The sequence below is a fragment of the Aethalodelphis obliquidens genome, unplaced genomic scaffold (assembly GCF_003676395.1).
Source record: "Aethalodelphis obliquidens isolate GAN/ISIS:26980383/991018 unplaced genomic scaffold, ASM367639v1 scaffold9, whole genome shotgun sequence".
Taxonomy (NCBI): Eukaryota; Metazoa; Chordata; class Mammalia; order Artiodactyla; family Delphinidae; genus Aethalodelphis; species Aethalodelphis obliquidens.
The window spans coordinates 48672536-48694811 of record NW_020837953.1 but is presented as its reverse complement, the minus strand read 5'-3'; the positions used below and the strand labels follow the sequence as shown (position 1 = coordinate 48694811).

At 59.0% G+C, this 22276-nt stretch overlaps 1 protein-coding gene across 3 annotated transcripts in view; it reads left to right on the top strand.

The window, feature by feature from the left end:
* KCNAB2 (potassium voltage-gated channel subfamily A regulatory beta subunit 2) overlaps positions 1-22276 on the top strand; it is a 97573-nt gene that overhangs the window by 1532 nt on the left and 73765 nt on the right. Inside the window, exon 1 of one of the 3 annotated variants that reach the window (XM_027110381.1) lies at positions 21606-21814. The exons of 1 other annotated variant lie outside the window; for it this stretch is intronic. The gene's annotated coding sequence lies outside the window, so the exon portion shown is untranslated. Of the gene's footprint in view, positions 1-21605; positions 21815-22276 lie in introns of those variants that run through there. One more of the 3 variants, XM_027110384.1, reaches the window with a different exon arrangement.

Here is a 22276-nt window from a genome sequence, read left to right as displayed (position 1 = left end):
TCTACCTGCAGACCCCAGGCTTGTGTGTGGTTCTTGGGGTCCTTCCCCTGTGCCATCACAACGGGGGCCCAGAGGGCATTGGCTCCCGGGGTCCTGTCCATCAGGAACACTCTCCATGCCCACCCCTGGCCTCCATGACATCGAGGGTGTTCAGGCTGCAGCACGTTCCTACCTCGAAAGCAGCCTGCTGGAGGCTCCCCTACAAAACCGAGGTCCCGTTCTTTGTGCCTCTTTGTGCTGTGCCAGCGGACAGTGTGGGGACTGAACCAGGGCACAGGGGGAGGGAGGATCACGAGCACTGCGAAACTGGGTCTCCTGCTCAAACCCTTTGGGTCTGGACGTGGCGCCTGGACGGGAATGAATGGGCGTGAAAGCAGTGGCACACGGGAGGTGTGGCAAGACGGACACTACTGCTCGTCTGGCGAGGGTCACAGGCCGAGGCTCTGGGGGAGGCACTACTGCTCGTCTGGCGAGGGTCACAGGCCGAGGCTCTGGGGGATGGAGGGGTGAGCAAGCTCCAGGGTGGGGCGGATTGAGAAGCTTCACACCATGGGGCTGGCTTTCTTTCCTTTTTCAATGATCTTCTAAACCCCAAATGATTCAGGAGGAAGTGAGTGGCACAAGTTTTGGTTTGACAGTTTCCGGTAAGGGAGGCAGCCTCCTCTAGACTTTCCTGTTTGTCAGTGATGGGCCCATGGCAACTGGGCAACACGCATGTGGCAAAGGAAGGCCTCCTCCACTGCTGGAATCCAGGGGAACGAACGTGTGTGGTTTCCCAGGACTCTGGCTAGAAGGAGCGTGTATCTAGTCCTTGACCTTCACTTCTCCATGACCTTTGCTTCACCAAAGGTCCCAGAGCCAGAGCCATTTCCTGGAGTCCCTGAATGATAGGCAGAACAGTGACACTGCAGGCAGCATTCGAGGAGGACCGTCTCTGAAGGTGTCCAGGGCCAGAGACCCCTCCTCTCCCCTTTCCGCAGCCAGGGATCCTGCCTCATAGAGGCGAGCACGCTAGAGCTACAAGGGGTTGGGCATCTTCCCTTTTGGAGGACACAAGGGAAGCCTTGGCAAAGTCAGAGACTCCTCCAAGGTCACTCAGGTGAGCCGCCTCAGGCCCCGTACCTCCCACCCGTCTGAGCCAGGTCACTTCCTTGGTACTGCCCTTGGAGGAAACCAGCACCCCGGGAACATGCCAGCCACCAGCTCTAGCCACCCTTCAGGACGCACTTGTGAGATGGTGCTGACACACGTAGAGGAAACAGCACCCCGGCTGCGTCTGAGTCACTGGGGCTGTCAGGGGTGGGAGATGCTACCAACCACAGAGAGTTCTCGGTGACAGCGTCCTGCCCGGCCTGGCAGTTCCTCAGAGCCAGGGCCCTGTGGTTCCAAAGATGTCATCAAAGAGATGGCAAGGGGCCGAGCCGCCGGGTGAGATGAAAGGGAAGAAGAAGGACTCTGTACCTTGACCTTGCTTCGCTGCGGGTCCTTGTAAATAACCCTGAACAGCCCTGCGAGGGAGGCTGCTTAGCCTGGATGGGAAACAGGCACAGAGCGGTGGTGAGAGGGACCCGGCCTCCTGGATTCTGTTCCCACTGCACCAGGCCCCCTCCAGCCCATCAGCAAGTGCAGGAAATCCTTACGCCCCAGAGATGCGTCCCCTCCAAAGTGCAGGAGGGTCAGGTTCAATCCCAGCTCCCAAGGGACGTGGAAGCTGCCTTTCTCATGATGGGAAGTCCAGCATGCTCAGCCCTCCACCCACAGCGTGCCCCCCCTTTCTTTGGGGTGACTCGGAGGAAATGTGGTCCTTGGCTCAGCCAGTACAGAGGAGAAAAAGGGACAGGGCCTCCCCAGGAGAAAACACACAAGGGGCCAGGTGGGAACATCACCCAACAGGTCATAGGGTCACTGGGTGGGGGCAGGGGGGCGCTTCAAGCTTTCTCTCCGGCCTGGGCTTGGCGAGAACATGAGTCTCCCTGTCCGAGTGGCCTTGAGCAGATGCTGGGTCTTCTTACCCTTTGCCACATCCCGTGGGGCTAAAACGGGGCTAGCCTTCCTCTCCCTCTACACTGAGGGATGCACTCTGGGCCCGGCCCCCCCAGCTGAAGTGTGCCCTGCACCCGCACGCTTTCTAACTCATAGCACAGAGGACAGGGTCTCAGGAGGTCACCCCCTACTCCACCAAGTGGCCAGGTGGTTAGCCCTGGAGACCCGGTATCCACAGGCTTGTATGTGCGCCTCATCCTATTTCACCCACATCCCTGGCACCTGCCTGCCTCCCTTGAACTTCCTCGTTGCAGTCAGCCTCTCCTCCCTCTAGCTCCAGCACACAGGCTCTTGCAGAACTGACTGTCTTAATGCCACACAGGGTACAGATTAACTAGGACTGGGAAAGGGGGAAGAGCGGAGATGGGCTGGGGACGGTCCCTCAGCCTCACACCTGTGCTGCAGACCCAGCAGGGAGCTTTTCCCCACCAGGGTCCTGAGCCCTCTTCGGGGGTTTTCCCCGCCTAACGTGGTCTTGATCTTGAGCTCCAGCTGCTGAGTGGCTGAGAGCCGCCATCCAGCTCAACGGTTGAAAGCCAAGTGTATGCTTCTCCTGCTCAGATCCCTGCCCTGGCTTCAAAACAAACTGGCAAACCGTTCGTCGTCGTGCTAGTTTCCCCAGTAAGCGAGCGACTTCTTGGGTCCCGTAGACACTGGGTCTCGTCCGCAGGGCCCTCTGTCTGGGGTCTTGGCCCGTGGCCCCCAGTGGAGAACTAGCTCTCTGAATGTCCGGTTCTTACTCTCCCAGCCGCTTGGCCCTGTACTTGGGTCTCCCTTTTTCGGGATTGGTGAAATGAGGCAAGTAGAGGCATATGGACAGTCCCTGGCACGGGGCGGGCACTCCGTCAGCTTCCCAGCCTCTGTGTCCAGTCATAGACTGAGCGCAAACCTTCGCTCTACCTGGAGCCCAGGGGTCCCCTTCTGAGTCATTTCATGAGCCCACGTGGGGCTCCTCAGAGGGGCTGGGTGCTCCTGGGGAACAGCCTGGGAGAACCCAGCTGGCAGCTTTCGTGGAGGAAGGGGGTTGGGGGGAGCCTGTTGCTGTCTCTGCAGATCATGGCCTCCCAGTGAGTGGAGGGACACGGCTTGCCCTGTCCTCCCAACCCCAGGCCTCCTGGAGGGCCGGGTGCGCAAGCCTGCGGGGCATCCGTCTGCCCGCCTACCGCCCTGTACAGTAGCCCGTGGGGGCTGCAGAGCCCCACCCCAGGCACGCCCACCCTCTGCAGCACAGCATGTTTTCATTTTCCATCCTTCAGCAGCTTTACGATCTCTCAGAGTGAACTGCAACCTGATGTCCACACGCTGTCAAATACAGCCCAGGGCAGAAGGAGCTAGAAATCTGCCCGGGAGCCTTGCCTTCCCGAGTGCTCTGCGGTGGCAGGGTCTCTCTGGAAACAGTGCCCTTCCTGCCCCTTGTGGATGGAGGAGACTCAGAAATAACTAGCACAAGGAAATTCTAAAGAATCCACGCATTAAAAAGTAAATTAGAATGTAAGCATTGTTTCAAACCTATAACTACCGCCGATGGGAAAGCCCTCTGCGGCAGACATTTGAAAGGCCAAGGGTGAGCAAGACCCGCCTAACCCAACCACAGACCAGGAACCATCAGAGAAGCCTCTGCTGATAGAGGAGAGATGGGGGGCAGGCGGGCTTGATACTTGACCCAGACCCTGAAAGAAGACAGGGTTGTGATAGCAAAACTGGGAAAGGACTGCCTGGAGAGAGCCCTGCACAGGCCAGGCCCCGGAGGGAGGACCAGGGGTTTGGACAGTGGCCGAGGCCCAGGGGGAGCACAGGTGGGACGTGAATATGGGAGTCGTTGAGGGGGAGCAGGAACTGAGATCTGGGAGACCAGCCGTCAGACCCCTGGGGGTTTTGGAGCCAGCAGTGACATGTCCACACCGGGATGAAGGAGGCAGATGTGTCTGCAGTGTGGGGTGTGGACCATGTGTGATGGCAGGGGAGATGGCGTGTCATCCTAAAGAGAGACTGTTATCTGTGCTGTGTGCTGCTGCAGGCCCAGCATTGCGCACAGAGTGGGACCCCGTAAGTGTGTCTCGAGCAGATGAGTAGAATGAGTAGGCAGGAGAGCATCACAGCAAAGCTGCCGTGGAGCCGGGTGGCAGTGAGATGCGGGCAGTAAGGGGAGCCCCAGGTCCCCTTTTCATCGCTGGGTCTGCTCGGGCTACATCCTGCTGACCCTGCCTCGTTGGGTCCAAGGTCTTTGCCTCGGCCAGTCATGGCTGTGGGCATCGAGAGGGACAGCCATGGGTTCAAATGGGGTTCAAGCCAGAGGTGATTGCCAGCCCCCCACCAGTCACAGCCTTGGCAGTGGACAAGGTCACCCAGGAGGTGGGGCCAAGAGTAAAGGGGGCAGAAGACGGAGCCCAGGGAGTGGCCGTGAGTGCAGGATTTGAGAGGGAAGGTGAAGGTCAAGACAGGAGGAAACCCTGGGTTATCCTGGAGCCCAGTCAGAGAGGGAGATAGAAGGTGGGGGCAGGTGTCCGCTGCATCAGGTGGGCCCCACGCTGCTGGGGCCACAGTCTCTGCCAAGAGGGGAGGCAACAGCTGCCCCCCCATAACAGGTGCACATGCCACGTCTTTGCCCTGTTCTGTGTCCACTCCTTCAATTCAAGGAGCTGCCATTGCCCGCATTTTACTGGTGCAGAAACAGTCACTGAAAGCCGAGGTGCCTATCCTCAGGCCACAGGGCACTATCGAGGAGTCAAGATCTGAACCCCGGCTGTCGGGTGCCAGCGCCTGCCCCCCGACCTTTGCACTCTGCTGCCTAAATGACTCTTGAGAAATGTGACAGTGAAAGAAGGAAGGGAGGCGAGAGGGGGCGTGCTCCCAGGGTTAGCAGGTGGATGGGAAGAAAAGTCACTTTTCTGGTTGACCGGGTCCATCGGCTGCCTCCTCCGTCTCCATGGTGCGTGATTCTGTGTCCTGCCCTTATGGGGACATTTCTGGGGTCCCCTGTGAACTGCGGGGCTCATCCTTCCAGCTTCATGGGCGGCTCTGCATATGATGCAGCTGCAGAGGATAAGAATGCGGAGACTGCAGTGGCCCCAGTGGTGCCAGGCAGTCCTGAGCCCCAGGGCACACATCGGAGTCACAGGGGGCAGTGCCTGAAAACAGCCCCTGTGGGTCCTGGTGCAGCTCAGCAGCCACTGGCCCAGGGTTCCAAGTCCACACTTTGAGAAACACTCCCCAGTCTGTCATAAACTTTCCCATTTCCACTTCGTAAAGCAGCACCCAAGGAAACACGCCTTGATCGTTGGAAGCTCTGGTGAGCAAGGCTTCCTGGGGCTTCTTCAACACTGTGGAACGTAGGAAGCCCTTGTGCTACTGGGCGACCTGCTACGCTTTTGTCAGCTTCGGATCCCGAATCGAGCTTCAATCCTGCCGGGGGTGGGGAGATGCTGGTGTTAGTGGTGCCCAGTGCTCCTGGAATGAGCTTTGGTCAGGATGCTGACTCTCTGAGCACCTGCCCCGTGTGATGGAAGTGGGCATCCCTCCCGGGAGCCAGCCTGTCACTTGGGACTGAACCTGTGGCATCTCCCCTCCCCCTCTCGTGAGCCCCCACCTCTGCTCAGTGGCTCCCTCACCCCCCTGGGGAGCGTTGCCTTTGCCTCTCACTGAGGAGAAGGTTTTTAGTCACCCAGCTTAGGCTGCCCGGAGCCATCACTGTCCCTTTGCTCTTGCCAAGATCATGGGATGCCCGGAATAGGGATTGCAAATCCCAGCAAAACATCGCTCCCTTTCTGTAGGGGCACAGGCGCTGGGGACGCCTCCCTGCTTATACCTGCCCACGTCCTGCCCAGGACACATCAGAGGCTCCAGGGATGCTACTGGGGAGGCTGCCATACTCCCTCTTCACCCCGAAGGATGGGTTTGGGAAAGGCCTCTGATGGCTCGTGGGGCAGCTCCTATGGGTAAATGTGGACCCACGTCCTAAATAAAGAGCCTGTTCAGATGAGACTCATCGGCCACCCTGGGCCTGATATCGCAACTCGAGGGACGGTCGTTGATTGTAGGAGCGACCCTGCTCCTGCTCTGGCTTTGTGCAGGTGTGGCCATGCTGCACGTCACCCCTTCCTTCACTGACCCGAGAAGCAGGGGGGTAGACGAGGCCACCGTCGGTGGGGGAGGAGACACGGGCTCCAGCCCACGGAGGTGCCACTCGGGGGACAACGGAATTGTCTGCAGGCCCAGCAGGCAGGACGGGGCAGTGTGCATCCCACGTGGTCGGGAAGGGAGCCGGTGTGGCTCTGTGTTGGGTGACAAAGGGAGAAGGGACAGGGTGGTCTTCTGGGCAGGAAGAGCTGTGCCAGAAGGTGAGAGATGGCCTGGGGTATTGGGGGGACCTCAGGAGAGGGACGCCGGGCTAAGTGAGGAGAGATCTCAGGGCTGCTCATCTTTAGAAGAAAGATGTATCCTGACCAGGACACAGGAGGGTGTAAACGGGGAGGCATCCCCTGCTGCTGGGAGTCAGAGCACCTGTGTCCATGCAGAAAGGGGACGATGTTGTGCTGGAATTTGCAATCCCTATTCCAGGCATCCCACGTCCTTGGCAAGAGCAAACGGACAGATGAGGCTCACCTGTGGGGCTAAGCTGGGTCACGCATCCAGAACGGGGGAAAGGAAGCTGACCAGGTCCCTCAAGGCCCCCAGCCCTGTCCCGTGCCCGTGGTTCCCTCGGGAGCCCTGAGCTGCTCCAGCTACCGTGATTACCACAGCTCCCCCCAAAACACACACGGAGCCTGTGTGCCCAGCTGGGCCCTCACGCTCTGCCTCACCCAGGGCTGGAAGGTTCTGACAAAGCCCACTGGGGTACCACTGGGAGGGATGCAGAGGACAGGGTTTCTCCCCACCCTCCCCCAGCCTGGTAACCATGGTAACCGTGGGGAACTGCTGGAGGCTCCCAGCCACCTGCTGGGAGGCCCTGGTGGGGACCCATGGTACAGCCACATGGGGCCCTGGGTAGCAGCCTTTGCGGACAGCAGGCGAGGCGGCAGCGGGTGCAGCCCCAAACAGTCACCCAAAGCTCTGAAAACAAAAAGGGCCCCAGTTCAGGGGGAGAGGGCACAGCTCAGGGGTCCCTTCCCCAATCCCTTGAGGGGACGAGAGGACACTTGCTCCCAGGTTCAGGCAGAACCCCTGGTCTCTAGAGCAGCCCCCAAGCCGCAGGCATTTGAAGTACTACGGGGCTTTATTTCGTTTATTACTGTGGGGCTGGGGTCCCTGGGCTCCTCCAGCCAGCAGTCCTCAGGAAAGTCCCTTCAGGCTTCTTACTCTTTGATGCATGTGGTCCAGCCTGTTTGTCTTGAGGAGAGGGAAACTGGGGCTCGGGGGGGAATCACACTTGCTGGCAGCTTGGGGCCACCATGCAGCTCTCTGACTGCCAGCCTGTGTTCACCCCCTGAGCAGCCCTCACCAACATCCTGTAGGTCTCTCTGAGCAACGCTCCAGGATGGTCTTTGCTGCTGACATCCGGTGCCTCCTAGAGCGTGTGCCCCATAAGGACGGGGTGCGTCTGTCCCGTCACCTCTGTACCCCCAGCTCAGCCCTTGGGCAGGCACGTGGCAGAAGCAGCCTCTCAGCAACGATCAGGAACGATGGACTCTCCCAGAAGGTAGAACAGGGTAGGAAACAGCTCGTGTAAGGCCCACCCACCCCCGCAAGCTGGGGCCGCCCTCTGCGGAGCTGGGAACGGATGGGGCACCCTGGCCTACGGGCTAGTGGCTGCCACCTGACTCGGGATGATCAGAGAAGGGAAACCCCTGGGCAAGAACCAAACCTTGTGCCACATCCTCCCTGGGACCTCCTCCGTACATCAGACCATTTTCGGGGTGCTCCCGCATCCCCCAACCCAGGCCTCCCCGCTTCCTAAGCCAGACGGCCCATGCTTGGTCCTCTGGAGGGATGCTCATTTCCCTTTACATGTGGGTGAATACTGCTGGTGCAGAGGCAGGACCACTAGGCCTGTCACCCTCCCTTTAGGCCCGAGGAACACTAGCCTGACCCCAGGCTGATTTCCCCAACTTCCAAGAGCCCACGGTCCTTTGAGCCAGCGCTTCGCAAGCGTCGGACGGCTGCCCTTGCCTCCCATCCCCTCACAGCATTGATGTCAAGGGCTCGGAGCTGCAAAGAGGTGATGTTACCGTCCTGGCAATCCTCCACTCATCCTTTCTGTGTGAGGCTCCACTCCAGGAATGAAGTCCTAGCACCGGCCCTGGTGCTGCCTGTAGGCAGGACAGGTCTCCCGCCTCCCCTTCGGTCCACTCGTCCACCCCAGGAACCTTCAGAGGCCCTGCTTGGAGGAGATACCTGGTGAGCTTTGGATCCTTGAGCTGAAGCCGTGGGACCAAGCCTGGGCTCCCTGGAAGCAGGCAGTGGCCATCCCCACCGTGGGCTCCCTTATTCCATCTCCCCAGGCTGGCCACCCCACTGACAGATTCTCCGCAAAGTATCTTATCCCCAGGGCACAATCCTGCCACACTCCGAACAACAGGCAATGCCCCAGGGAGGGCAGAGCAGCCGTGGCCTCTGCGGCCTGGCACCCAGCCAAAGATGGCAGTCAGCGAGGATGCACCCCTGCAGCTGAGGGCAAGACACAGCCCGGTGCTCAGAGCCTGTGTGCTGAGGCAGCTCCGGTGCGGGGGCGGGCATCGTAGGCTGGCGGCCACAGGCTCCCAGCCACCTGGCATCTGGACAGATGGGCTGTGTCCTGCAGCCCGGCAGCCTCCCCGAACAGACTGCATGCTCAGTGCCCAGCAGCCACGTTCATGTGTTTATAGCAGAGCTACTTAATTATGCGAAGTTAATTCCTTCTAACTGCACAAGCCGTCCCAGGGCATCCAGATTGAGTGGTCCCAAGCGGCAGGCAGAGAAGGCCATGGTCCCGTGAGCAGGTTTCCATGGGAGCAGGGGACCTCCAGGAAGGAGGCTGGACGGCTGAAAGCCTTTGCCCCACAGCAGGAAGGAGGCAGGCAGTTCACATGATGCTGGTGGTGGTGGTGATGGTGATGGTGATGGTGATGGTGGTGATGATGAGGGCAACGATCATGCTGGTCATGGCAACAGTGATGACGCTGATGGCGGGTGTGAGGAGGGGTAGGATAACTGCTGTCCTATCATTATTTGTATCAGCAGCCGCCATTGGTCTGGGATCTGCTCTGTCAGGCTCTTGCTTAAACCTTACAAGCATTTACTCTTAACCCTCCAGCCACCCCAGGAGTAGGTGCTTCATGGGTGAGAACAGCTTCCATGCTTGACCTCAGGTCACACAGCCAGCAGAGGACCCTGGGCCCCATGTCGCCTTGTTAACGGGATGGATGCTCCCACTTGGCCTCGCCCCTGGGCTGGGGTCGCCAGGATTCCTGGTAAGAGGAAACCGCACAAAGGTCCGGCCCAGCTCTCAGCTCAGTGCTGGCAGAGCCCCGCTGGATCCTTTCTTTCCCTGCCTCATTTACGCAGACCCTCCCACCAGAAGGGGGTCGCTGAGTCTGAGGCAGGAAGAGTGCGGTTGGGAGGCGGCACCCCTCCCCACTCTCCTGTATGCTTTCCCCTCCCGCCTGCAGAATCGTGGGACTCCCCTCTTCCCCCACTCACATCACTGCCGGAGACTTTCCCAAACAGGGAGACGTCACTGCCAGTGACCGAATTATAGCCTATCGTTTTCCCCGAAATTCACTGAAACATGATCTCCTTAGGGATTTAGCATTCTTTCACTCTTCCCAATAATGCTGCCTTGAACATGGGTGCGCGTCTAAGTTTATTTCCTCTCTTGGACGGTTAGGTTACATTATATAAGTAGGATTTCTGCATCCCAAGCTATGGGTCTATTGCCCAATTACTTTCCCAAAAGATTGTGCCACGCATCCGCGAAGCAGCAACGTCTCACTGGAGTAGCTTCTTTGCAGCCTCACCTGCAATGAGTACTTTCATTTAAAAACGCTTTTTTTTCCTGTTAATTATATGATTGCAAAGACACAGTGCCTGATGGCTTTCTTTTGCATCTCTTTTAATTCAGCAGAGCCTTTAATGGATGAGGTGGAATAAAGCTGGCTTTCCAATCGCTAGCGTAGTGCTGCATGGGCAAGATATTAATCTTTCATGCCTCTGTCGTGTGGTACCAGCAGCGTGATCCGCTTTGAAATCATTTGTTATTTATTCTTACAGTCCCCTGGGGAGTGGGGAGGGCCCCAGGAGCCTGTTCACAAATGCTAATGCAACGAGGGCTGCAGAAATTTCCCTGCAAACTGCCGCTCCCCTCAAGGTGTGGAACTGAACCAGGGCTGGGGACACAGGCCCCCCCCAGCAAAGGGGGACACATCACCCCAGTCTCTGCCTCCATCACGATGCCTCCTTCCCTGCATCTGTGTCTTTTCCTCTTTTAGGGAAACCTGTCATTGGATGTAGGGTCCACCCCGATCCAGGATGACCCGACCTTAATTACATCTGCAAAGACCCTTTTGCCTCGTAAGGTCCTGTTCACTAATACCAGGGACCGGGACTCTGACATATGTTTGGGGTGCGGGGGGCACAATTTGAGCCACCACAGCAGGTTTCCGCCATTGATTCCCCACCACCACCCCCAGGGTCCCCTCCAGAAGCTCCTATGGCTTTCTTTCTGGTCTGCTGATTCTTCCCCCTTGGCAGGAACTGCATGTTGGGTGTTACTGGCTAAGGGGTAAGAGTGGGAGTATGGGGTGTGGACCTGGGGTCGAGCTGGGTCGAGTCGGACCCCCTCTCTGGAAAGCCAGCAGTTACACCCGGAGCCGGGGCCCACAGTGAGGAGTGGGGTCCAGTATGGGGTCACCCCGGCCATACCTGCCAGCGTACTTAGAGGGCAGAGCCCCCTTCCTGGCCTCAGAGTGGTGGGCCCAGCAGCCTGGGGAGGCTTCATGGAGCTCACCTGTGGGTGACAAGGTGAGCAGGTGAGACAGCGCGGCGTGTCCCATCGAGGGCAGGTGGGAGGTGCTCAGATAGGACCCCGTTTTCAGGATGCCAGCCTGTGCCTCCCCCGGGGAGGGACGGGCTTGTGCTACAGCCTTTAGGTCTGTCGCTCAACTTCTTCTAAGGGTCACCGCTGAAATGCCCGTAAAGCCCAGGGGTCCCGCACCACCGTGTACGCGATCACGCGGCGTTTGGGGGATCAGCTGCAGACAGTCAGCCTTGTGCTGTGCCAGGCGCTGTGCCGTCTACAGGGGAGGGGCCTGGCTGGACACGGTGACCAGAGGCCCCTGCACGGGGCTGGCCAGAAGTAGGTGGCCCCCGTGCCCATGGCCCACCACCAGCCCCCCAGTGTTACTGCAGAAACTCGTAGCAGCGGGCAAGATGGGAACACCCAGGCTCCCCAGGTCCTCCCTGCCCGGCACCCTGCTTGGAGGGCCCCTCGGGGTGTGGGCTGTCCAAGGCTCCAGAGAGGAAGAGACCCCACCAGCCCTGGGGGAGGGCCGAGTGTCCAGGGACTGCTTGGTGGCACAAGAGGGCGCCAACGTGTCCACTTGGACTAGAGAGCCGGGCTCTGAGGCTGCCTGTCTGGGGGACACCAGGGTGCCGGCCTCTCCCTCCTGCTCCCAGCCTGGGGGGTAAGCGGTTAAAACCCACCCCCCTGCCCGGGCCAAAGGAAGCAGCTTGGAGCTGCTCCCTCCATGTGCCATCTGCCGAGAGCTGGGCCGTCTCTGCTCCCTCCTGTGTCAGCTGCCGAGTCAGGCTTTGAATCGTCACGGGGTCACAGCCCTAATCCCTGGCAAGGGGTGCTTCTTCCTCCCCGCCCCCGCCCCCCAAACTCTGTGTTTTCTTCCCGCCGTGGCTCAGTTCAAAAGACCTCGGTCCGGCTCTGATAGGAGATGCGGCATTTCTCTGTCCCTCTTACTGCGGATGCCCCCCAAGGAGTGGGGAAAACCAGGACCACTTAAGGGGGAGGGGAAGCGCGTGCTCGGACCTCCCCCTCCCCTCCCCCTCCCGCAGTCCCTCGGCTCATTGGTTATCACGCTCAGAGGCGGATGCAGAGGTTCTGTCTCTGACGCCCCAGCCAGGTACTCGCGGCACTGCAGCCGCGGCCAAGGGGCTGGAGATGCCGCAGGCATGCTGACCGCAGGGTGTCCGGGACTCAGTGCCGCCCGTGGGTGCTGCCTGGAGTCCTCTGGGATTGCACGACCGCCCCCCAGGGAGCTGGTGAGTGTGGGGGGCCGGGAGCCGCTGCCTCACCCGGACCCCCTCACCGGCGCCAGTGGGGAGGGAATCCTAGAGGTGGGCCATTAAGACCTGCAGCTTGTCTTCTATTTGGCGTGAAGGACAGGGCTTGGGTTTCGTAAGGGAAAGGCCCTCACGGGCAGTCAGCCGAGTCCCGATCCTGCAGCAGGAAGCCCCCCTTGTCCCCCTGACACTGGTCAGCACTGGGGACAGGTCGCTCTGGTTCCGCTGTTCTTTATCTTTAAGAACCTCTCCCCTCTGAGGGACAAGGTCCAGATACCAGAACAGGCGAGAAACGCCCTCGGCGTGAAAAGAGAGCTGGGGCTGTGGAGTGTGGGCGACACAGCTCTGTCCCACGGCACACCCCCAGCCAGTTCTCACGCTGTGTGTGGCCCCCTGACCCTCAGCCTCCACAGAGGGGCTGGTGCACGTGGGGCATTCAGGCCTGGGGCGCTGGGTGAGGAGATGCCTGTTGCCTTGATGGGGGCCCGGCTCCTCCCAGGGAGACAGCCCCGCCCATGGCTCTGGGAGCATCCACTGAGGCAGGAAGTGGGCACAGCCAGGCCCCAGAGGGAGGAAAAGCACCCCTGGGTGCGCTTCATCCCAGGGGAGGGAGGGGCGGGCACAGCCCCTCAGCCTACCCCAAAGGTGTGGGACACACTCTCTGAGTCGTGTCTGAGATGTGCTCTGGCTGGACGTTTGGGTCGCCCAGATGGCTCTCAAGTCCTTCTAGCCACCACCCCCCGTACCCGGGGGGGGATCCTGGGTCCTTCATCTTCACCTGCTCTGTGGAGCATCTGCTTTTCGGAGCAGCGGGAGGCTCCCCGGGGCTGGCCTGCAACCACCTGGCACGCGGGCCGTGAGCTTGCAAGTCCTCCCACACACGGGAAGCTCCGGCCACCCTTCTGGCCTGACCTGGGGCGGAGCTTCCGGCCTGAGGGAGGAGAGGCCTTCCCCAGCATCTCCTGGGGAACACGAGCGGCCGCAGACCTCGGGCTGCTTGGCCGATGGGTAGAGTGGGCCTGTGTGTGCGTGCGTGCGTGTGCGTGCATGTATGCACACCTGTGGGCTGTGTGCGTGTGCGTGCATACACACACCCCCTTTCCGAGGCACGTCCGCCCACCCAGACCCTCATCAGAGCTGCTCTCCGGGGCTGGCCTGGAATGCTACATCCTGCCAGGGTTCTGGTCTCTCCCTAGATTCTCTTGATAAACTTCCTGTAATTGGAGGAACTCTGACATGCTTTCACAAAAGGGGAGGAAAATTAGTTTTAAAGAAAAGAAAGAACTGCATGACCACCTGGAACTCACTTTTGCCCCGTGGTTCTGCGGTGGAGTCTACATGCCTTCTCCTGGGATTTCTGGGGAGGAGACTCTGAGGCTGTGGGTTTCAGGAAGCACTCCCCCTCCTGCACTCAGATGCGTCTGTCTCTCTATCTCTGTCTGTCTGTCTCTCTGTCTTTGGCAAGTATTTCCACACTCCAGTCCTTGGCCTTTCATCTGATGCTCTGAGTCATATGTGCACACAGCCAGACGTGTTTCAGAGTTTGCATTTCTCTTTCAGCTGGTTAAACTTTTTTCTTAAATAAGCTTATTTTGAAATGAAACTTGCCATTCCTGCAAGTAAGGGAAAGCCAGCATTACTTGTCATAATTCAAAGATAACTGGAAAAATAAGTAGATAAATATTAGATTCGAGAACTATCTCAGGTGTGACCAGGACACACAGACTTTGAAAATCCCTGTCTTGGGGATTCCAGAATGAGCCACCGGCTTGTTTTCTGGGAATTGGAGGGTGTTTTGCCTGCCCCTCCCCTTCCGATCATCCCCATTCCCCCTGTTCACAGGTGGAATGCCTGGTCCAGGGTTATTCACGTTCTGAGGGCAAATTGACGAGTCCTTCCTCGTCCCTGCTCCGGTGAATAAAAGAGGTAGAAAAGCCGGGGTGGGGTGGGGGACCTCAGCCCCATGTGTCCCCCAGTTGGATTTAGGCAAGAGGGGGAGGTTTTACTGGGGATGAGGGTGCCCAGAGGCTGGGCTGGCATTCGAGTGTCAAAGATTTAAACCAGAAAGCGGCAGGGAGCATTCTTCTCCAGAAATCATCATGGGAGCCTGGGACAAAATGGCATGAGGGGGCGTTAAGAGTGTTGGCTTTGGAGTCGAGTAGACCTGCCCCAGCTCTTTGCTTCTTAGGGCTTTAGCGGAGTAGTTCAGAAGATTCGGACGGTAGAGGTGTTAGTCATGGAACGTGCCGACACCCTCCCCGCTATTGCCGCCCCGGGGGTAACCACTGCAAATAGTGTGGGGTGACCCGTGCAGGACGGGGAAGCAACCACTGCATTAGACCCTGAGGTTGGTGACGTCCCCAGCGGATGGGGAGACACGGCACCCGCCCCAGGGTGGGGCACAGAAGGAGCAAGGGCAGGGGCTGCCACAGGTACAGGAGCATGAGGGAACGAGGCAGACAGGCGTGCCCGAGGCCAGGTGTGTGGGAAAAGAGGCAGGCAGGCGTGTGGGAAGCAGCCTGCAGAAGTAGTCAGGCCTGGCTGGGAATGCTTCTGCAGACCAAGCCCAGGTACTGGGCCAGAGGCTGAAGGCCCTGGGCGGCCAGTAAAGGCGTGGCCTGATGGATCTGCGGTGGAGAAAGAGGAATGGGACTCTGGGGACAGGTGGTCGACCCGAGGCTGGCAGTGGAGATGGGCAGGAGAGGGGGTGTTCCAGGGGCAGCTATGTGGATGCGGCCAACAGAGTCTGAAACTGGGGCTCAGGCCGGGGGTGCTGACGGTGCAGCCGTGGGGCTCGTGGGCATGGAGGTGAGAACTGAAGCTCAGAGGGTCGTTCGGGGGGGAAGACTCCAAAGCAGCAGTGCTTGGGGGAAGAAGAGCCAGCCTGGGGTGAAGGTGGAGGGCATGATAGAAGTGGAGGTTGTGGAGGTGCTAGAGATAGTAGAAGTGATGGAGGTGAAGGTCATGGAGATGGTAAAGGTGGTGTGTGAGTGCATGTGCGTGTTCACACATGCATGTACACGTGCTCTCTGCCCGTGCACACATGCCCTTGAGATGCCTGGCTCTGTCCTTGTGTTATGAACCAGGGATCATCCTGGTTGGGGACTCCAGACCTGGTAGAGCCTGTCAGTCCAGTGATAGCCTGAGATCCTGACCTGGGCCTCTGCGAACTGCACCCTCCCACCGTGAAACCCCGTGGAGGAGGTGCTGAGCTGCAGGAAGGAGCACGCGAGCCATGCAGAGCAGGCGTGACTTGCCTGCGTGCGTTCAGCAATCGCCCCGTCCCGGCATGAGGGATTCCGCAGGGAATGAGACCAACCCAGTGGTTGCCCTCTGAGCTCACCATCTGGTCAGGGGGACAGCCGGGTGGAGTCACCACAGGTTGGGGTACGAGCTCTGCAGGAAATGCACGTGCTGCTCTGATGGACAGGACATTGGAGAGGGCTTTCCAGAACGACCTCTCTGGAGAAGTGACATCTGAGCAGGGACACAAAGGAAGAGCGTCCCAGGCAGAGGGACGGCACCTGCCAGGGCTCTGTGGCAGGAGTGAGGGGAGGAGCCCAGAGGAAGACCCCAGCCCCCCACATGGGTGTCCCACAGGCCTCTCGGACTCAACGCAGCCGCCACCAGGCTCCAGGCTCCCCCAACCTGCTGCACCCAGCACTTCCCCCATGTCAGGAGCTGGGGGGGGTCACCCTGCTCCCCTGTCTTCCCCCAGCACCCCACATCCACCCGCCAGCCGGCCTTTGGTCTCCACCTCCCGGCTCCAGCAGCTGCCAGCCCACCCTGGCCCAGGCCTCCCCGGCTCGCACCTGCATCGTTGCTGGTCTCTTAAGGAGACGCCCCCCTGCCTTCGCCCACCCCCCATCCCAGCCACTCTCATCCTGGAGAGCACGGTTGTCTCACCCCTGTTGGGAGGAGGCCTTTGGTTGTTCCCTCTCTGCCCGTGGCAGCGCAGGGCTGTGGTTCAGAGGAGGGACTCTCAGGGCTGCGCGGGGGCATGGCCAGGCCAACGGAACCTCTCTGAGCCTCCGTTTCCCCAGCCATCACCAGTGGTTGGTAATAAGCAGTACCAACTTCACAGGGTGTGGGATGAAGGCTAAGTGAGTGAGTGCACGTGAAAGCCTTTATCCCAGCACATCACACCTCTGCACTCAGTCACCAGCAGCTTGGACTGGTCCCCACCCAGGGATGAGGCCAGAGATGCTGCTCAGGTGGGTGTCTGGTGCCTCGTCCCTCCCTGCCACTCAGAGGGCACTCAGATGTCCTGGACCCCCAGCCATTGAAAGCCCAGTGTCATTGCAGGACCCTGAAGGCCCAGTGTCTCCCCAGGACTGATGGGTCACCGTGTCCAGGAGGGTGAGGCAAGGCTGTGGGCCGCAGCCTGAGGCCAGGCAGCCCACCTTGGACAGCGCTTTCCAGGTGCTGCGCTGAGGCCCCACGAGCTGGGTTTAAAAATACTATGCTTATTTCATCTCAGTGCAGGAGCAAGAAAGAGAACATACAGTCTGTATGAGCAACTCGTATCAAAAATAAATGAGACAGAAAGAGTAACCAAAAATAGTATGGCATCAGCGGCGGCAGGCAGCCTGCGACCGTGGCCAGCTGTCCCCAGCGAGCGGCTGGGAGGGCGGCTTTACATGTTTACTAGGAGCAGATTAATCAGGCCTGCGGTCCGATGATAAATCAGAATGACTAGCAGGTGAATGAGGATTCAGGGCACATGGGACCTCTGTGCCTTCTCCCTCCCAGCACCCCCGCTGAGCAACGGGGTCAGGGGCTCAGCCAGCAGGCAGCATGGGAGTCATCTTGGACCTGAGGGGGTCCCCTTCCTGATGGGAGTGTCCCCACGAAAGGACAGAGCAGAGCTGTGAGTGCTGTGGACATCATAAGGACCCACACTTCTGTCTTAATTTCAGTGGATGTCACCTTTTTTTAATGTCAGAGATCAAAGTTCTGCGAACTATGGCCTGAGGGCCAAATCCAGCCCATGACCTGTTTTGCTCAACAGAGTTTTACTGGAACACAGCCACACCCTTTCATTCACAAATTGTCCCTGGCTGTTTTCACGTGGCAGAGACTCCCAAAGCCCACGTATCCACCCCCGGCCCCTGGCTGCACCCACCAGAGGTTTGCGGTCCCCACCAGAGATACCTTTCGTCAGGTGCTCCAGCATCCTAGGGAGGTATCCTATCCATCAAAAGACATCTACCAGTGATGGGGGTTTGTCTGGTGGTGGTTTGGTTTGCTGGTGTTGATGCGGGGCTTTAGAGATTTTTTAAAATAATAATAAGATTCCACAGTAACTAGCTTTCTCTTGTGCAGGCAACATCTTTGGGGCAGGCACGTTTGAGTCACGTGATTAACCTCAGACCCCCGCAGGTTAACAGCCGCGGGAAACCCCTGGGCCCCACCTGCGGGCCACTCTCCCTGCTCTGTTCCCCAGACATCTGAGGGGGAAGAGCAGGTGGGACCCCACTGGGCAGGGTTAGAGAAGCCCTCTTGGGGGTCTCCTTTCCTGCGATGTCCTCAGGGCCACTCGGCTTCCATGAGTCACTGTGGAGCCCTTTGAAACCTCCACACGCTGGGAGAGAGGGTCCTTGGGACAGACCATGGAGGCACGTTGTGGATTTGATTAGGCTTTTGCACGTGGCCTGTCTGGGACACTTGGAAAATTTGCATAACATGTCACCCGGGAGGTGTCCCCCAGGGGAAAAAAAAAAGGAGCTTTTCAACCATGAAGGTTTGCATTTCTACGAAGGCTCCGGGAGACCGCTCACCCATGACGTGACCAGGGTGGGCACTGCAGGACACGGAGCTGAGCGCCCACCAATGGTGAATCCCCCCGGAATGTGACGTGTGGCCCGTCTAGGCACCAGCGTTGACAAACACACCTCCTGCGTTTGCCTCCCCCCCTCCCCAAGCGAGGTTTTGAACGGGGCTGCAAAATGTTACAGATCACGCTGCCTTTGAAATGGGTCTGCTTCTGGCTATCAGTTATTAGACTGGATTACTGTCCAGTCCCCGGAGAGGAGGTTGTGATCTCATACACTGAAAACTCTCAACGGAATCCCAGGGTTGGCTTGAAAGTCACCAAACCACGCAAGCTACACCTGAATGCAGGAGATGAACAGGATGACAGTGACCAAGAGTGCACATGGGGCCCAGGCAGAGTGCTCCGTGCAGTGACCTCACTTAACTGAGGCACCACTCGAAGAGAGGCAACGGCCGACACTTGGGCCCAGGAAACAGGTGTGGGCTCACGGGGGCAGAGGCGGGGTCCAGCAGCAGAGGTCTGTTGCTCCAGAGACTGTGTGCCTGAAGCCCCCGTTGCTCCAGGACGGAGGTGTAGCCTTCTAGAGGCCGAGGTAACTCCTAGAACAGGGATCCGCAAACCTTTTCTACAGAGGGTCAGAGAATAATTGTTTCAGCCTTTCAGGCAGTGCAGCCTCTATCCCAACTCCTCAGTGCTGCCACGTGGCGTGAAAGCAGTCGTGGCCGATACGTGAATAAGTGTTCTGGCCCGAATGTTTGTGTCCCCCAAAATTCATATGTTGAAGCCCTAACTCCCAGTGGGATGCCGTTTGCCTTTGGGAGGTGATTGGGTTTAGATGAGGTCCTGAGGGTGGGGTCCCATGATGGGTTGGTGCCTTTATAAGAAGAGGAAGAGACCAGAGCAAGCTCGTTCTCTGCCTGTGAGGACACGGGGAGAAGGTGGCCATCCTCAAGCCAGGAAGAAGTGCTCACAGACACTGAATCTGCCAGCACCTGGATCTCGGACTTCCACCCTCTAGAACTTTGAGAAAAATGTCTGTCATTGAAGTCCTCCCCCACCCCATCTGTGGCGTTTTGTTATGGAGGCCCAACAGTACATGAGCATGGCTCTGTACCAGTGAAGCAGTATTGATGACACTGAAATTTGAATTTTTTATAATTCTTACGTCCCATGAAATATTCTTCTTTTGTTTTTCTTCCAACCACTTAAAAAACGTGAAAACCATCCTTAGTTCCCAGGCCGGGGAACAAAGGTGGGCCCTGTGGGTAGAAGTTACAAGGATGCTGATTTAAAATCAATATGAAAGGGCTTCCCTGGTGGCGCAGTGGTTGAGAGTCCGCCTGCCGATGCAGTGGACACGGGTTCGTGCCCCGGTCCGGGAGGATCCCACATGCCCACATGGGATCCCTCATCCCACATGAGCGGCTGGGCCCGTGGGCCATGGCCGCTGAGCCTGCGCGTCCGGAGCCTGTGCTCCGCAACGGGAGAGGCCACGACAGTGAGAGGCCCGCGTACCGCAAAAAAAAAAAAAAAAAAAAAAAATCAACATGATAAAGGACATGTTTCATCACTTCGGTCATCCCCAGAGGCCTCACTTGCTTAGAGTTCCCCATGGGGGTTTTGCAGAGGGAGCTGTGTGTCTCTGGAGCCCTGGACCCCGCTCTCTGCTCCGCACACTGGGAGTGTCTAGGATGCACGAACCCAGTCCTCCGCCTACACTCCAGGGACAGGTCCCGGCCCAAAGGAATGTGAGTTACCTTGAGGCAGATCTGTTCAGAACTTCCTCCGTAAGTTGTGGAAACAGCTAGAATCCCTGTGAGGTCCGCACTTACCAGGAGGTAACTTTAAGTGGTCTCAAGACCAGCCTGGCATGCGATCATGTTCTGTGGTCGAGCTGGGGGGGACAGTACAAGACTACTGGCTGCAGGTCACCCCACACAGGCCTCTGAGGTACCACCTCCTGCCCCCGATCCAGCCTGAGAGACCTCCACCCACACCACTCCTTCTGCTGAAAATGGAGACAGACTCCTCCATGAAGAACATTCCAGAAGATTCTGTCCCTTTCCACGAGGAAAGCAAAATTCCCTGGATGCCCCTTCCCCCACCCCAGGACCCTGCTGATCGACCGTGTCCCAGGCCACACTAGCTAGAAGATGATTCAGGAGGTGGGGCATGTGGGCGGCAGTTGGGCCACTCAGCAGCTCTGTCTGTCATGTTTATTGATCCAGCTTAAATCTATGGCTCAGATGCATCCACGCAGAAGAGAAGCTGCCCCTCGTCCAAATGAAGTATCCCTAACTTCACAGCCCAGCATTTAGTGGTTGCCTGCCCTCCCAGTCCAAAGGAACTTCTTGAAAAAGCGTTGGCAGATACTTGAAGAAATACGATTTACTCTTAGGGGCCAGGAATGAAGTGGCAATTTGAGACCTGACTCACGGCGACCAACAGCGCCAAGCAGCTCGCGAAGTTACAGGCGTTAGTTTGAAATGTCCAACTTCTACCTGCTGCCTGGAGGTGTGTAAGAGCAGTGAGTTAAGTGTGCCTTGTGGACCCACAGGGTCTCCTCCGTGCTGGTGGGCAGCAGAGGGTACCTGTCCAGAGTCAGGCCCAAGGGGGCTCCAGGTCAGGTGGAGGAAAGAGTCCCAATCTGGAGCCAGACGTACCTGGTTCCCGTTCCAGCTCTGCCACTGATGGGCCTGTGGCCTTGGGTAGCATTTAGTATTCACGGGCCTTGATTGCCGTGTATAAAAGTGCCCTCATCTAAGAAGGTTAAAGACAGCAAGGACTGTGTGCGGGGGGTCAGCCGTGGGGACTCTCCTCCCGACGCCCCCCACAGGGCCTCTCTTTTTCCCGTTGTCCCTTTGCTCTCCGGCCCCCTCCTGCTCACCCCCCGACAGCTGCTGTCTTCAATCACTTATGAGATGCTCCAGAGCGCCCCAAACTGTTCACTTCTCCCTTCTCTCTCCTCTTTCTTTTCCCCACCGCCCCATCTGTGTCTTAACCCCGCCGGGGGCCCACGGCGGCTACTCCCACTGCAGCCTCAGAGCCCCGTGCCCACCCCACTCCCTGGAACCGTGGGTAAAACCTCCTCCCCAGGGAGGAGGGAGCCCCCCCTCACCCGTCCTCCCAGGTCCCCCCACCACCACGTCATCTGCTTCCACCTGCTATGTCCTGGCGCGGTGGCGGGACTGGGAATGGGACATGAGTGAGGGACACAGCCCTGCCCCGGGCTCACCGTCCAGCTGGGGGGCATCCTAGCAGTGCCCACCTCAGAGCACAGCTCTGGAATCGGCCCAGCCCTGGGTTCAAATCCTAGCCATAGGCCTGACCTCTGACTCTCAGGGTCATCATCGATGGAGTGGGGGGGAGCAGCAGTAACCCCCCCAGGACTGGGGGGACAATCAAATGAGGGGACGTGGGTAAAAGGTGCGTAGCCCAGCCCGGGCACAGAGCCGGCGCCGATAAGCAGGAACTGTAACAACCCCAGAACTAGCTGGTGGCTGTGTGTCTGTCCCCTCCCCCTCCCCCAGAAAGGGCTCCCCCCACCCTGCCTGCCCAGGGCAGCTGCTGCACTGTCAGGAAGGCCGGGGTGTCTGGGGCCCTCCTCGGGGCACGCCTGCGACTAGAGGCCACACCCTGTCTCGCCGGGGCCCTGGCTAGCTGAGCATCCCCCGCGTTGTCGCTCGCTGCCGCCGGCTTCCTGCTCGGCCCCATGGTCCTGCGGTGTTCACCTTCCACCTCGTACACACCAGGATGGTCTTGTCTCTGGCTGTTCTGACCCAGGAGCAGGTACCCAGGGCGTTTCGGGCACCCTGCTTCCCAGGATGGGTTTTGTGCTTGAGGGGATGGGACCCCGGCTCCCTCTGCAGGGATTGGGTGCTCCCCTGACGTCCAGGGTTCATCAGGCCAGCAGCCCCCTAGGCCCTGTGCCCCCGCAGGACTGGCTGCAGCCACCCCTGTAGACGCCCTGCTGGACCCAGGCCGAGCCCACGTGGCTGGCTGGCACAGAGGCTGCAGGTCCCCTGAAGGGGACCGGCAGGCCTCCCGTGACCCGGTGACTGCTGGGTGGCGGGCGAGGGGGGCGCAGCGGGTGGCACTCAGAGGAAGCATCTGACACGGCTCTGCCTCCAGGGCTGCTGGCTTCTGCTTTCATTGCTGGGGCAAGGAGCTGCCCGGAGATCAAGGGTGCGGCAGGGCCACCTCCGTCCAGCCTGGGGGGTGAGGGCACAGCTGTCCAGCCTGGGGGGTGAG